This window comes from Plectropomus leopardus, chromosome 22 (assembly GCF_026936395.1).
Source record: "Plectropomus leopardus strain MGB_pleo_1.0 chromosome 22, ASM2693639v1, whole genome shotgun sequence".
Taxonomy (NCBI): Eukaryota; Metazoa; Chordata; class Actinopteri; order Perciformes; family Serranidae; genus Plectropomus; species Plectropomus leopardus.
The window spans coordinates 2061639-2078664 of NC_142197.1; positions in this window are offsets into that span (position 1 = coordinate 2061639).

A 17026-nucleotide genomic window follows, 5' to 3' on the forward strand; every position below is an offset into this window, starting at 1 on the left:
ATGAAAGAATAATGATGACTTAGGACGGATCAGAAAAATGAAAATAAGTGGGAATAGTTTTGTTTCCCAGGATCCAGGTGGAGTTTAACACTTTGAAACCTGGAGTGACATTAATTTTTTTGTGCTGCTTTCAGAAGGCTTTCATAAGGCGGCTTGAGCAAACTCATATGATTTCTTTCAAAAACATGGGACACAAAGGAAATGAGTAACAAATTGCAAAAAAAAAGAGTAAATTTAGAAAATCAGTTTTGCAAAGCTAGGAAAAAATGTCCAGGGAAAACCAAAAAAAGCTAGGGAAAAACTATATTTATGAATTTTTATAATTGTATATTTCAAATTATCTCACAAAGTCATTATAGTTTTTTAAGGACGTTTTCCGAATCAGTTTCCTAGTTTTTTTCTCTGTTTTTTGGTAACTTATGTGCATTTTTTCCTTGCTTTTTTTCTTCTTTCATTGCTCTTTGCCCTTTTCTTGTGTTTTTGAAGGAAACTTAACAAGTTAATCAGGTTTCAAAGGGTTAAGGCAGCTTTGTCCAACTATCGGGTTCAATGTAGGGAGGCGAGGCATTGAATCAACTTTTATTTATTTTTTTGTATCTACAGTGCTAAAAACTGAGTCGGTAGTCCAGTCAGCCATGAAAAAAGTGTCCGTAAAGACGTTACTGCTCCATTCAACAGTGGACAATATTTAATTTATACATCTATGATATGTACCGACCTAGAGACAACGTATATGAAGATAGAATATGTAGTATTGATATTGTTTTAATAACGTATTCATAAAAATGCTTATAATGCTCATATCAGTGTGTGGCTGGGCGGATTGGGTCTGATTAGATTTCGGGCATAAGAGGTGGCGAGGAGACTCAAACGCACCACCTGTGTCCGAGCTGGACAACAGTAAAAATTTAATAAGCTATAGGCTACTAGTATTTAAATATTTACACTGTTTCAGGGGTTTTTGTTTCCTTTTAATAGTGTTTTAATGATAAATGATGTGAACATGCTTTGGTTTGGGCAGCAGTGGTGCTCAGCCTGGAAACAGAGCCAGGACTCTGAGGGCTGTGACAGAGAGCGTGTGTCAGTGTGGCAGCTATACAGTTTTTAGTGATTAATATGTGGCTGCAAATACTTAAATGTTAGTCCGAATATGGTCAAAGTACAATCCTCCGACTCGGCCACATTCACCTTTTGAACTTAGAAATTGAGACCTGATATGAGATTTGATCGTAGTTTCTGCTCACGCCCACATCGATAACTGCTGAGCTTTGTGTTTCTATGATTTTAGAACATTTCTTGGATTTTAGGACATTTTTAGGCTTTTAGGATGGTTCTACGATTTTCGTATTTTAGAACATTTCTTGGATTTCAGGACATTTTTTAATCGATTTTAGAATGTTTCTGAGAATTTGGAAAAAATCAGGATTTTAAGACATTTCTAGGATTTAAGACTGTCTCTAGGATTTTGGGACATTTTTAAGAATTTTAGGGCATATCTGAGATTTAAGATGTATCTAACATCTTAGGACATTTCTCAGATTTTAAGATATTTCTGAATTTTTAGGATATGTCTAGGATTTCACGATGTTACTAGGATTTTTGAAAATTTTTTGGATTTTAGGACATTTCTTGTCTTTAAGGACATGTCTCGGAATTTAAGACATTAGGACGTTAGTATCTTAGCTAGGACCTCTGTCGGAGGTGTGGGGGATCCTCCACTGGCACTTTTTTGGATCGACAAGCTCTATTTTGATGCTGTTTTAAGAACTCTGACACCTTATGGAGACTAAAAGTACAAAAACAGTTCACAATGTGAATCACTTTATTTTTACTGTGAATTAGAAAATGTTTGCGAGGACACCCGGGACCCTATCAGGGGCCAGATTTGGCCCATATCTTAAATATCACTGTTGTGCACGGCATGCATTTATAACATGACAGATCAATGACTTTATTCTGGACCTATAGAGGGGTGAGTTGTGAACCAGCATATTCAACTACTTATGTTCCCCTCCTTTCTTTTAGAAAAGTCTTCAGTTTTTTTTAGCTTTTATTATTTTTACTTTCTATGCAGATGCACTCCCCTACAAAATCAGCCCAATAATTCTAGAGTTATTATGCCCAAATAGAGCAATTTAAGTCATCTGGTGAAAATTCCTGTATTTTTTATCGCGTAATATCCGTTTTTTTTCTATATCGTGTAGCACTAATACGGCCCTATCCTCCTCCCCACGCCGCTGCCCGTCAAACGCTTGCTGGTAATGTTCCCATCAACAAATTTATAGTCGAGCTTCGCTGCAAAAACTGTCTTTTCTCACATCTCTCTCAAGGTAAATTGTATATTAAGCGGCGGCAGACTTGGAGCAGACTCAGCAGTCTGAGCAGACAATGGTGTAATCAACAGTGAACCAGTGGGGCACTGAATCCTTTCCTGTGAGTACAGAGAGGCAGAGAGGCTGGCGAGGAGGCGGGGGGAATGAAGGATGTTACCTGGGTGTTTGTCTGACAGTTCTTCCTCTCTGTATCTTCACCCCTGCTGGCAGCACTCATCAACAATATTAATCAAAGTCTGATGTCTGCTCAATTAGACCCAGGCTCTGCTCGACAACAACCAAACAACACACAGCCTCAGGTGCACAAATATGCACACATACATAAAATTGCATGCATAAAACAATATGCACACTCAGTAGTAGAAAAACAGGAGCATTTTCACCTCTCTTGAGCTTTATCCACAGAGATATTTTGTAGCTGCACAAGGCATGTCCTCCTGTTAGCAGCTTAACAGGTAACCCTTAAAAATTCAAGGACCTCAACACCCAGAAATCACCTAACCTGATGGCAAAGTAGCTGCCAGCCTTGACGCTCTGCACTGATTTATTCCAAAGGATAAACATTGGCGAGTCGAGTTTTATGTAGACAAATTGTTGAGACGCGACTCTTCAGATGGCACCGAGTTTTGATTCATCACTGGAGAGTCAATACATAACAAACACCAGAATTTCACTGGAAAACAAATCTGTGGCGTCTGAATTTTCCACTTTCACTGCAGCTGAAGTAAAGAATAACGAATACACCTTATAGAACTAGAAAGCTCACAAATCAAGTTAAAAATTCTTCAACTTTTGAGGAAGCCCAAAGGGGAGTGGTTTCCACACACAACTTACAGCCCGCAAGCGAAATCTGGCCCCCAATCGGGTGCCAGGTGGCCCACCAACCATTTTCTAATTCACAACAAACATAAAGTGATGGACACTGGGAATTGTTTTTGTACTTCTTTATACTTTGTACTAGTCTCCATAAGGTCCCAGAGTGCATAAAACAGCATCACAATAGAGCTAGAGCTAGTGTTTGATGTCTTAAAATCCCTCAAGTGTCCTAAAATTCAAGAAATGTTTTCAAAATCCTAGAAATGTCCAAAAATCATAGATACCTACTAAAATCCAAGAAATGTTCTAAAATCTTACAAAACACCGTCAAATTCTTAAAAAAATGTCTCAAATTTGGGAAACGTCTTAAAAACCGAGAATTGTCCAAAATCCTGAGAAACATCTTTAAATCCTGGAAACGTCTTAAAATCTTAGAAATGCCCACAAATCCCAGAAACATGTATGAGGCTGCTGTAAACGTGCATGTTCTTATGTGCATGTTCAGTTTGCATCAAATCTGTTCATCTTTTTACATTAATAATTTAAAATAAAAGTTAAAAATCAGAAAAGGTATTTGTCATGTAAACAGCTCGATCAGGACAAACTCGCCCGTTGGGAAGGACATTTTATTCCATGTAAAGGATGGATTCAGATGTAAAATTCTGATTACTTTCTCTCTTTTGTGATACTTTTTTCTGTGTGTTCATCCACTTGAGTCAAAGATTTCCCCGCGGGGAGAGGCGTCACTCTGTATGCCACTATTTGTTATTTACGAGCGCTCCTCTACTTTTCCAAACGATACCTAAACAAATTGAATTGTTTATACAAAAGGCCCCTCGAGATGCATCACCTCGTCTTCAAGAGGGTTGTGAGACAAACATTATGTTTCATAAATGATTCTTGGCTGCTGATGGTGCAGCAACATCAGAGCTGATGATGGTAAATCAGTGACGTCTCGTCACAAACGGGATCTGTGCTTAAAAACTGCATAAAAACTCAGAAGTTTCTCAGACTTTAAAATGTTTCTAGCATGTTTGACATTTCTAGGACTTGGGGGTTCCTAGATTTTTAGGACATTTCTTGGATTTTCAGGCATGTCTTGGATTTGGGACGTTTCTTTGATTTTAGACCGTTTCTAGCATAATTCATAAAAACTTGACCTGAATATTATGGTGGACAAACTCGGACTGGACCAAAATATTCAGCCGTTTGAGTATTCGATAATTGCTTAGGTATTTGTTTTTCAGTTGCGGCATTCGGATAGTCTTTTTTTTTGCTTGCGATCCTCCTGCGGCGCCTGTCACACACACACAATGTAAGGAATGATCTGTTTACCCAACAGTTATTAATGGATTTATTGACTGACATTCTCGTGAACAGAATATCTCAACAACACCATGAAGCGATTTCTTCAAATTCGACACAAACGTTAACTTGGACTCAAGGAAGAGCTGATTTAATTTTGGCGGTCAAAGGTCAAGGTCATTATCCCTGCATCACCTCACTGTTGTGAATGTGATAGCTGAAGATGGAACAAGAATCTATTTAGACTCAAGAAAAAGTGCATAAAATCCCAGAAATGCCCTTAAAAACTGAGAAACGCTTTAAATCCTGGAAAGCTAAAATTCTACAAATGTCCTAAAATCATAGATATGTCCTTAAAAACTGAGAAATGTCTTTAAATCGTAGAAAAGCCCTAAAATTCTACAAATGTCTTCAAATTCTAGAAGTGTCCTAAAATCTCAGAAACTTGCTAAAATCCTAGAAATGCCCTAAATCCATAGTTATATCCTAAATTTGAGAAACCTCCTAACATTTTCCAAACGTCCTGAAAACCTCGAAATGTCATATAATCCTAGAATTGTCCTAGAAATTCCCTAAAATCCTACAAATGTCTTAAAATCCTAGAAACATGTATGGGGCTGCCGCAACTGGCCCCTGGCCCTTTTTCATTTTGCAAAAGTGGCCCCCGAGCAGAGCCAGCTGAGTGTCCCTGCATTGGACTGTAATATTCAGATCCATCCAGATATTTATGTTTAGCTGCGTGGTACACATTTAATTAGAACTGGCAATCAGGCATTTTAACCACATTATCATATCCATATTAACAGTTATTATGGTTTCATTCGGTGCTGGTCATTGCCATTCTCAGAGTCGCGCTGCTGGAAGAACATTATTAATTGTAATTCCTTTTAATGTGACACAGAGGGCCTCTCTTTACAAAGCGATTCCACCGGGACTCGGCTAAGCTCTCAGTGAGCATGTGTGAATTATGCACATGTTTGTGAGTCTGTGTGGCAGCGTGCACGTCCATGCATGTGGACGTATCATAGCTATCTTCATCACCCTGTGAGTGTGTGTGTGTGTGTGTGTGTGTGTGTGTGTGTGTGTGTGTGTGTGTGTGTGTGTGTGTGTGCACACTCTTCTGGTCTTATCATATAATTAAGTGGCATTTAATAGACTGTTCTTAAACTCAGTGATGTCTCCACAAACAGGAGAAGAGAGGCTTTACAGTATATAATCAGTTAAATTGTCAGTGGATATTAACATTATCTGCTCTCCTCCGTGATGTGATTTCTTCATTATGTTTCAAATTTCATTAAATGGCAATATCTGAGCCGGAATAATTAAGCAAATATCGCCCTGCAGATCCCGGCGTTTGTGACACCCAATAAAAACATTATTAAAGGGGGTGATTCCTGTTGAAAGAAGGTAAACATCAAGCCGCATAGCTCTCTGCGGGCATATGAGGGATCAGAGAAACGGTGGCGATGGAGGGATGAGGAGGGGACAGATTGTGTTTGACGGGCAGATAAAAGGAGGGGAGACCAGTCATGATGAGGACAGCTGAGGAAAGGTCACAGACGGACAAGAAAGGAGTGAAACTGTGCAATAATGACGGGATGATGACAGACTGTGGTGGATAACGGTGATTGGGGGGAAGACGGGTTACTGCAGGGACACTCAACCTGCTGTGCTTGGGGGCCACTTTCGTAAAATGACGGGGCCAGCCGTCAGTCGTAGCAGCCCCATACATGTTTCGGCCTAAAATCCAAAACATGTCCTTAAATAGGATTTCAGGACATGTTTTGGATTTTAGTTTCTAAGATTTTTGGACATTTCTCGAATATTTGGAAGTTTCTAGGATGTTAGGACATTTTTTGTTTTTCTAATTTTTCTCAGATTTTAGGATGTTTCAAGGATTTTAGGACATTTCTCAAATTTAGGGTATTTCTTGGATTTTAAAACATTTTCGGGCTCTAAGAATATCTGACTGTACGACATTTCTAGGACTTTAGGATGCTTCTAGGATTTTAGGACATTTTCTAGGATTTTAGGACATTAGGGGCTTAACTAGGAGAATTTTCTGGATTTTTTGACGTTTCTGGATCTTGCGTTTGCCTGATTTTAGGCCAATTCTAGGATTTAAAGACTTTTTCAGGTTTTTAGAAATTTCTTAGATTTTTGGAAGTTTCTTGGCTTTTAGAATGGTTCCAGGATTTTAGGACATTTCTTGGATTTAAGGATGTTTCAAGGATTTTATAAATGTCTTGTCTTCAAGGACATGTCTCGGATAAGAGTACATTTCCAGTATTTTTCGACATTAGGGTCTTATCTGTGTCCTCTGTCGGGGGTGTGGGGGATCCTCCACTGGCTCTTTTTTTGATCAACAAGCTCAATTTTGATGCTGTTTTATTCAGGCTGACACGTTATGGAGACTAAGAGGACAAAAACAATTCACAGTGCCAGTCACTTTATTTTTATTGTGAATAAGAAAATGGTTGGGGGGGCCACCTGGCATCCTATCAGGGACCAGATTGGCCTGCGGGCCATGAGTTGAGTATCACTGGATCAGAGGAATAGCAGAGAATGGCGGCGGCGATGGAGGGATGAGGAGGGGACAGATTGCGTTTGACGGGCAGATAAAAGGAGGGGAGACCAGTCATGATGAGGACAGCTGAAGAAAGGTCACAGACGGACGAGAAAGGAGGGAAACCAGGCAATAATGACGGGATGATGACAGACTGTGGCGGGTAACAGTGATTGGGGGGGAGGATGTGAAGTTGGGATGGAGAACAGAGGCAGGAAAACAGGAAGGAGGAGAGGAGGAGAGGAAGCTGGAGGTGTAAGCAGAGGAAGAAAGGGAGGACCCCAACGCATGGGAGATGAAGAGGATTAAGGGATTGCACACATCAAGGAGGGGAAGAAAGATGTGTGGGGGAAGAAGAATGAGCGATTGAAGATGGGAGGAGGCAAACGAGGGGAGGTGGCGGCGACCGAGCAACAGAGGAAAGGACGGCGGCGCAGGAAGAGGCCTGCTAAACCTAGATAGCACGTGCGGATGGCGGAAGAAAACGCCGTCTTGAGGACTTGAGGATATCTCAGGTTTAATGCTCCCCATAGGCGCCTTAAAGATTGCTCCCGGTGGGACCAACCGCACCGACATTATGTGAGGAGATCCACGCAGGTTCGAGCGCACACGTCAGGCCGATGGATCATGCTTGAATAGCTCCCTCGTTGAGAGAGCTGCACGGGCGGATGGCGGCAACGTTCAAGCCAATTAGAGGAGCTCTGAGCCAGTTTTTAGTGTGAGATAAAGCCGAGCCTCCGCTGGCAGATTGGGTGATGGATCGCAGACGACACACACACACACACACACACACACACACACGCACACACGCACACACGCACACACACACACACATCACACTCAACATGAAGTGAGAAGGCTAGTGAGTCTCCATCTGGACTGTGCGTGGCTATCTTTCTATCTTTCTTCCCCTTCTCTGGCTTCATCTTTTTTTTTGCCTCTGTGCACACAGGGACGTCCAAATTTGGCCGGAGCTTGGCTTCAATCCCCGTTTAATAAAATGGAAGCTGAGCGAGGCCGCAGAATGGATGAATGGTTGGATGGATGGATGTGTAGGTGGGCGGGGAGGCGTGCGAGACATCATCGGGCTTTAATATGTGCTCTCATATCCCCGCTTGTTTTAATATGAATAGCTAGCTACTTGTGGAAGGGAATGAATTCATAGCCGAGCACTACCGGCGTTATTGGCTGCGGCGTTGAGTGGCAGCCTCCATATGTGCCGGAGCAACTTTGCAGCGGATATAATAATAAACCCCAGTGAGAGGTAGCAAATAAAAACAACAGGGATAAAAGTACATCATATCATAACCTGGTTCTCGGGAAAATTACCCTCCCCACCCCCACCCCCGTCCTCTTTGAACATTTTCTGCATTCTCTTCGATTCTCTTGCTCCCTCATCATCTTCGTCCTTCTCCTCTCGCTTATTCTTTTCTTGTTCACCCTAACAAGCACACGTTTTCATCATGTCAACCCTCTTAAGATACCTCTCCATCCCAAGGGGGAGTTGGAGCAGTGCGGTGCTTTCATGTGTCCCCCCCCCTCCCACGCTTTCCGTATTTGTTCATCTCTCCGTTCTCCGTTTCTTGTCCCACTGTCAGAGAACTACAAAAGGCAACAACTGCCTTTACTCAGATATGAAATTACATTTTATTTCAAGTCACTTTCGCAGCCCAAATATATCATTCCCTCCCGGTTTGTTAATGTTTTTTAAAGAGCCTTGTTTCTGCTCCAGCTGTGCTCACCGTGCCGAAAATCAGCCGCCGAGTGCAAGCCGAGAAATGTATTCAGGTGTGTTTCTGTAATGTGACCCATTCGAGTATTTTCACTCACTTCTCTCAAGTGTTTGTCAAATTATATTCACCAGACGCCCCCGGTGTGGTGGACAATAACTTCACAATGCTCCAGGAAATATGTGAACACTGGTAGTGCTTTAACCCAGAGTCCAGATTAGATTCTTTAGATCTCATGACTAAAACAGAGAAGACATTTCCTTTGGAGGAAGGCTCAGGCTGTATGAAATATTTCCCCCCGGTGATGCATGCACTACTTACTTTCAGCTTTTCAGACTAATAAATACACAAGAAAACACACAAAATGTTAAGAAAAGTAATATCCTCACACCTTTTCTCCATACTAAAGAGAGAAATACAACTGTACACCTTTTGAATTCAACTGTCTATTGGTCACAGAAAACTTACAAAGCTTAACCTGTTGAAACCAGAGCAAATTTGAAATTCGTTTGATTTCTTTCAAAAAATGAATGCAAAGAGGGCAATAAGCAACTTAAAAAAGGAACCAAAATCAGCAAAAAAAAAAAAAAAAGATTAAAATATAGGTTTACAAGAGAATTACCTGAAAATTAACACATAGAAGAAAAAAATGTTGGAATATAACAAGCCCACAAGACTAATAATCATTCAACGTTTGTAATTTCAAGTAAATATTAGTCTTTGATTAAAAAAGTACCATTACAAACTATAAAGCAAGCAGCAAATAATGTTAGCCTAGCTTGTTTTTAGTGATGCTCATTTACCTCTCCGGAAGATTTAAGCTTTCCTGCGATCTCCGTCCAGCCAGCTGACACTGTGTTTAGGTTTTTGTCGTGAAAAAAGTAGGTTTCCTATAAATAATTACTCATTTCGTCTTCATAAGTAAGACAGTCCTCATCTGTTGTGATGGCGCTTTCAGAGCGAGCGACAGATATGAACTGAAACACAGCGTCCGACGAAAGCTGAGCTCGCACACCTGCAGCCAGTAAGGACAGCTCTTTTGTTGGCTTCAAATCCAAAATGTTGCCATATTGGTGTAGTATTAGTCTTTTAAAGACAATAAGCGTGCCCCTCGTCTCATCATCCCAAAAAGTAATAAAACATGGCGCCACTTCCCCCCTCCGCTGAAACTTTATCACTCTCATGATGTAAACACCGGCCACCACGGCTCGCCACTAAATTACACACAACCTGTTGGTAAGTTAGTACTAACTAACTAACTAACAACCTAGAAAAGCATTGTTTAATGGGCCTGTGAGGTCAGCACAGCGCGGAGGCAAACCAGGACGAAGCTCTGGGTGAATGACGTTTACTGGCATCAGTGGGCATCATTTAGGAGTCTGGTATCAAATTCTTTCAATACATTATTCTCTCCTTGAGGGGATTCTCTCTTTTATTCTAACAAATTAAATTTGATGCAAAATGTAGGAGTTGTAAATGCTGGTAAGGTTGGGCCCTTTAGTTGTTTTTTTTCTCCTGAATGTCAGGTATCTGTACAAAGTAGTTACTGCAAGAGTTTGTCAGTCGTTGAGCAGAAATGAGAAAAACGTAGCCCGGGGATGGATTGTTTTTGTTTACTGTTTGTCATTGGCTTGAGATGGTTTAATAATGTAAGAAAAGGAGTAGTGAACCTGGGGGCCATGCATTTTGCATCTCTTCATGCTTTAATTAAGGCAGTGACTTCAGTGGGACACACAAAAGAGGGCTCATATCTGCATACCCACGCAAAAGCGCACACACACACACACACACACACACACACACACACACACACACACACACACACACACACCTTTGACAGCATAATAATTGAGCCTACATCTCTTGAATCTGGGTCACGGGAACGCAGCGCACGTACATCCTTTGATGTGTCATTAGGCTCCTCGACTTCCTCGAATGCAGCGCTATTCAGGAAGGAAATTTCAGGTTGGCCAAGTCATACCAGGAGAATCATTTGGCATCGGTGAGATGTTATTATCGGTTTGAACAGGATTCTGGATGTGATACAATATTCACGTTGGATCCAAATCTCCCTCGAATGCCTGCGCCGCTTTATAGTTTTTAATCTATATTCATTAAGGAATGCTAACAAGTGTCGCTTATTCAATGCATCTCTTCCCTCATCCAGTGTAATCAGCTGCATTTTAACCTGCACCATCAAGGTACTGATTACACACACAAACACACACACACACACACACACACACACACACACACACACAATATAGCAGATTCCTCTAATCTCTGCTTCTTTCTTCCTGTTGTAATCAAACATCTTCATTCATAATTGAAGTGGCGATAGCAGAAAAAGACGAGGAAACTGAGACAAAGTCCGCCGGGTTTCATTGTGATTATGAGTCCTGAGGTACTGTTTGCGTGTGTGTGTGTGTGTGTGTGTGTGTGTGTGTGTGTGTGGATGGGTCAGGGTTTTTACAATCAAAAAAACGTGGAAAAGTCATGGAATTTGCAAACTTCAGTTTCCAGGCCTGGAAAAGTTTTTGAAAACTAAAAGTGAAACTGAAAAATTTGTAAAAGTCATGGAATTTTGTTTAAAAATGATGTGTTCAAGCACCAATTTAAATTTATTTTTATTTTCAAAAAATTTAAAAAGTATATTCTATTCTAAACAAAAAAAAGCCATTTTTTAAATCTTTAAGAAAAAAAAAGTTGCCAAAGTTATTTCTTTAAAATCTGGCAGAATTTTTTAAGGAAAACAAGAATTATTTTTTTCTCAAGAAAAGAAAGCCAATGTGGCCAATGTTTGTAAATCTGTATTTTTTAAAGAAAACAAAATCCCCAAATTTATTCTTTAAAACAGTGGTACTGATTCCGAAGTCATGGAAAAGTTGTGGAAATGTATTGGTAGAAATGTGTACAAACACTGCTGTGTGTCTGTGTGTTTCATACAATGCAGCCTCAGGACAATCAAAGGTAACACGGCCTCATCAAATGCCGCATGAGCCATTTAAAAACATTTCAACTTCCTGTTTCGAGCATGCTGTCTCACCCCTGAGCAGCCCAATGTGCGTATGAAATTTTTGTTATGATGATGAGAGGAAGCAGGGATCAGCAGTGAATTGACATTATTCTGGAATCAATCACGTAAACACTCTTAATTGCCAATTTAATTGCTAACAGAAGAGGAGACATTTAAAAAAAAAAAAAAACATTAACTCAAGTACCGGGATTATTTCGACTTTGCCCTGTCGCATCAAATTAGTTTAATGACTTTTTTTGTGAGGATCTATTTTTTTTTAAGTATTAAATCATGCCATCTCCCTATTTAATGTCATTTATATGATGATTTGGGTTTTATTCGTGGAAATGACTGAATCTATTAGCGGAGCAGGGGGGTAGTGTGCCTGCAGCTGCCTGGTGAGGCTTCACAAGATGATGCGTTTCCTACTATAGGGCGAGTTGGCTCTACACACACACACACACACACACACACACACACACACACACACACACACAATCACACACACGTCGTCAGAGATGGAGAAGATACAGTTGCTGCTTTATCCCCGCTTCTGGCCGCTTCTCAGCTCATGATGGCAACTTAACCACCCACTGTATCCGCAGCCGAGGTAACACCGGAAAGCAATAACGCCGATATCCGAGGTTAAGGGTGCCAGATTTTGACAAGCTATGTCATCATTATCAGCCCGTGTGTGTGCGGGGGGAGAGACACGGGGGGGCTCAAGGTATTTTCTTTCACAAATCCTCGGCTGAGACGCGGCGGGCACAGAGCGTTTGAAACTCACCGTGTGATATAGGGTGTTAGCTTTAGGTTTTCCTCTAAATCTGCCTAAAGGGCAGAAATACTCCATGATTCCAGCTGTAAGTCAAACCCTGCAATTCTAATATAGCCAGGGGAAACAACAGCCTCTGCCATAATCAGGCGCCGGCACGATAAGCCCTCAGAATCTAAAATGCGCTCCAGCCCTGTCCTCCTCCTCCTCCTCCTCCTCCTCCTCCTCCTCCTCCTCTGCCACAAGATTCATTTCACAAATGCAACTCTAAAGAGAGCAAAGGGCTGCACAGAAGGAAGAGAAAAAATGCATCCATCACTCTGAGGCTCTATCAAATCCATCTGCCGAGGTGTATTATTTGAGACATACTCCTTATCCTCTCTTTTCAAGTGTGCCTCTTTGCATTTTTTTAGCATGACCAGGTCGTCAAAGGATCAAAGAGCCGGCGGAGCAGCAAACCGGCGACTGTTTAACATCTTAACAGGTAGAGAAAAGGATATCGAGCCCGGCGTAAAGCTCGTCTGGGAAGGCAGAAAAGGGATGGGCGGTGTGAGGAGGGAGGAGAGGCAGAGCTGTCTGACGGCTCAAAGCTAGACTGCGGACTGTACAGGTGCTACAAGGAATGTTATTACATCAATTACCGTCATTTATTATAATGATTGTATAATGAATCAAAAAAGACCATTATTAGGACGACTGACAGTCTCTCGCAGCCTCTGTTCAGCTTCTAATATTGATCTTAACAGTTGGGTTGGGCCGGTGTGAAAATTTTCAAACCGGGTTGATATCAGGCCAAACACCGGACCGGACCGGTTACCACATTTCACCAGGTGTCCCAGCTGACCCAGCAGACAATCCTCAGTGTCACAGAAACAGAAAACAAACGTCTAAATATCACGTAGCATCATGTAACAGCGGAGCTCTCTGTCCACACTGAATCCATTAAATATGCACCTCTGTTATTTCATGTAAACAAACCACGTAGCTATTAGCTGTAAACTCATGATCAGACCAGAGACGTAAACACTCAGAAGATGTGCAAGTAGGCTACTCGCTATCTTTCTGTATTTATGTTACTTTTTAAATCACATTTTATATCGGTATATTTTCTGGAAATGTGATGCTCGTTTACCTCAGCAGAAACTTTCAGCTTCCCGGTAATCTCCCTCCAGCCAGCTGAAACTGTGTTTAGGTTTTGTAGGGAAATTAGGTTTCGTATAAATTATTACTCATGTCTTCATGAATCAGCTGGTCCTCATCCACTGCGGGGCTTTCAAAGCAAGCGACAGATATAAATAGAAACACAGCGGCTGACTAAAGTTCAGCTCACACACCTGCAGACAGTAAGGACAGCTCTTTTTTGGGCTTCAAATCCAAAATGTTGTCATATTGGTGCAGTGTTAGTCTTTTTCATAGTCTGTCAAGTCTGTCATGTCTCCTCTCATCAGCCCAGAAAGTAAACAAACACATTGACCGCTCCACACCCTCTGCTGAATTTCGATCTCTCTCATATTGCCGACACCGGCCGTGTCAGTTTGGCAGTAGATTACACAAGTTTGTAAACTTAATAATGATGCAGCTAGTGTCATACAGATTTTACGACACTAGTTGCACCATTATTAGGTTAACAAGCATAACAAAATACTAATCACACTGTCAAATTGCTTATCACGAATGCAAATTGAGTGTGGTTTAGTGCTGTGACTTCGGTTTAATCTGGTGCACTGGACCGGACCAGTAAAACTGGAATTCAACTCACCTCTACTGGGCAGACTGTATTTGTTATAATGTCTTTTTTGATGGCAACACACCAAAGAGCCCGTAAGTTTTCACATATCACATACAGTATCCCCTTGTAAGCCAAAATTAAAAGAAAGGGAAAGAGAAGACCATGAGACTTATGGGATACACGGCAAAGCAGAAAGTGCTGCACCTTTGTCAGCAGTCTGCGATAGAAGCATGGATCTTCTCATAGTCAAAGTGAATTTTTTAAGAGAAACCTGTTGAAAAAAAGCCTTACCACTAAAAAAATGCTTAGCCACAGTGAGGTAAGCTTCAATTTCTGGGACTATTTTAGGATCAAGATGACATGGTGTGCTGTCGACACATTTCTGGCGCAGCAAGCATTGGATAATAGTTTATATAATAATCTGTATCTCCAGGGGTTTTCTGGCTTTTTTGGCGATTGTTGTGGCCTAATCCCAAGTCTGGAGGGGATGATGCGTGTGTGTGTGTGTGTGTGTGTGTGTGTGTGTGTGTGTGTGTGTGTGTGTGTGTGTGTGTGTGTGTGTGTGTGTGTGTGTGTGTGTGTGTGTGTGTGTGTGTGTGTGTGTGTGTCTCCGCTAATCTGGCAAACAACTGGACCAATCGGCCAAATATTTTATTCGCACATTTATGACTGTACGCTCAAGTATCTCTCGGTTGCAGTGATTCCCAAAAGTTGACAGAACTGTTTTATTGACTGATTTATTCAGTCATTGACTCTTTTAAACTGGCCGTTAGGAGCCACAAGTTTCCGTTGAAGGTCTGGTTTTACTGCCTGTTGCAGGACAGATTTTGGCCTGCGTTGTGGCTCAAAAACTGACATCCACAGGAAAGGTTGGTCTTACTTTACACCGGATCATCTGCAGATTAAATCCATACCTGATATGTTGTGATCCACCAAAGTAAGGTGTGAATAAGTATGAATAAGTCACCATTTTTATCATCCTCAAAATTCTTAGCCACAGTGAGGCAAGCTCGAATTTCTGTGAATATTTTAAGATGAAGATTAAATGATGTCGAGGCCACATTTTGGCCTGCACCATGGCTCAGAAACTTGCATTCGTAGAAAAGTTTAGTCTTATAAAAGTTTGGTCTTTTTTGTGGCCCCCCTGCCATGCAAGGCTAAAATATGTATTCCTCATGTATTCCTTAACAGGCCAAAATGCACAACAACAATAAGATATTTTAGTCGAGCAAATTACTTAATTACAAGAGACAAGAGACAAGATTTTTAAGCAACAAGTCCGGGATCATTCTCAGAGGTTGAAAAAGCAATTTGTAAAATGCAGGAAAACACCAGTACAGTCAAGTACAGGTAGAGGAAGTTCGACAGGTGAATTCAATTACATTTAATCACAAACTTAACTTCCTGGAAACCTCTGAAGATCAAACAGAGATTATAAACAAGTGTAAGAAGATGCTTTCCTTGAAATCCAGTCAGGAAAATAACCTCTGCTCCATCCAAACATGAATTCAGATTGTTCCCCTTTCCATCAATCTGCCTCCTGCTCTCCTCCCTCCTGTCTTCAGATTCTCTTTTCCCCCACCCTGCCGCTTTGTGTTTCCACGTCTGTGTCTTCCTTTATCTTCCCCCTTTAAAAAGGGCCGATTCCTCCTCCTTTGTTAATGTGACAAATCTACTCTAATGACTCTGCAGTGGCTCTAGGCATCTCCGCGATGAAAAACTAACCCCTTTTCTTCAGACCCTTCAGTCACTCCCGCACATTATTCCGCCCTCTCTATAGTCTTTTTAAGTCTGTCTGAAATTTTTTGACAAACTCGTCCTCTGAAAAACAAAATGAAAAGATTGCCGTGGTCTCGTTCATTTCCTCCCCTCCGCCGCCGCCGCCGCCACCACCGCAGCCCCGACTACAATGACAGACTTTGTGCATCACAGGCTGCTGTCATGTTGATGTTTTTGTCATAAAACAAGCGTGCGACTGGCGCTATTGTGACATTCATGTCTGACACTTGAAACTCTTTGAAAAGCATCAGCTCCTCTTTTAGGCGCTCTTTCTCTCTCACGTTCCGCACTGCGCCAGGAGGCTATATCCGGTTCAGTCCGACTCCGACGGGGTTGAGCAGGTGGCCACACGCTCTCGCTCTCTGTCAACTCACTCCCACCACCTCTCCGTTTCTACACGGCGAGATATGCATCACTGCCATAGCAACAATAGCAGCCCACGGAGGGAAGAGAAGGGAAAATCTTGGCTGAGATCTAAGTTAGTCAACATCTCGGAGATATACTGTACGAGTGCGTTCTCTCTGCCTCTCGCTGGATGTGGCGGCGTAATGAAATGTTTTAACCTCACAGCGAGGGAGAAGAAAGAGGGAAGAAATGGGAGAAAGAGGGGGAAGGAGAGAAGAGGGAAGATCTCTCTCCTCCCTTTCTCTCCTCTTGTCAGGGGTGGCGGTGCATTGCGTTTGATGCCTGCGATAAGACTCTGTGTGGCTAATGAGGAAAGTGCAAGGCACACTCATTAAACTGTGTGTGTGTGTGTGTGTGTGTGTGTGTGTGTGTGTGTGTGTGTGTGTGTGTGTGTGGACAAACTGCGAGCGAGAGAGAGGAGAGAAACTCATTAGAATTCTCTCATTCTCAAAGGCCAAGTTAGTGAGGAGAATGGAGCGGCGGCCGAGCAGCCTGTTGCACCCTTTGTCAGCACGGAAATATGAAATGCAAACACATTCATAAGTGCATATAAAGAGCAGGCTGCAGCTAAT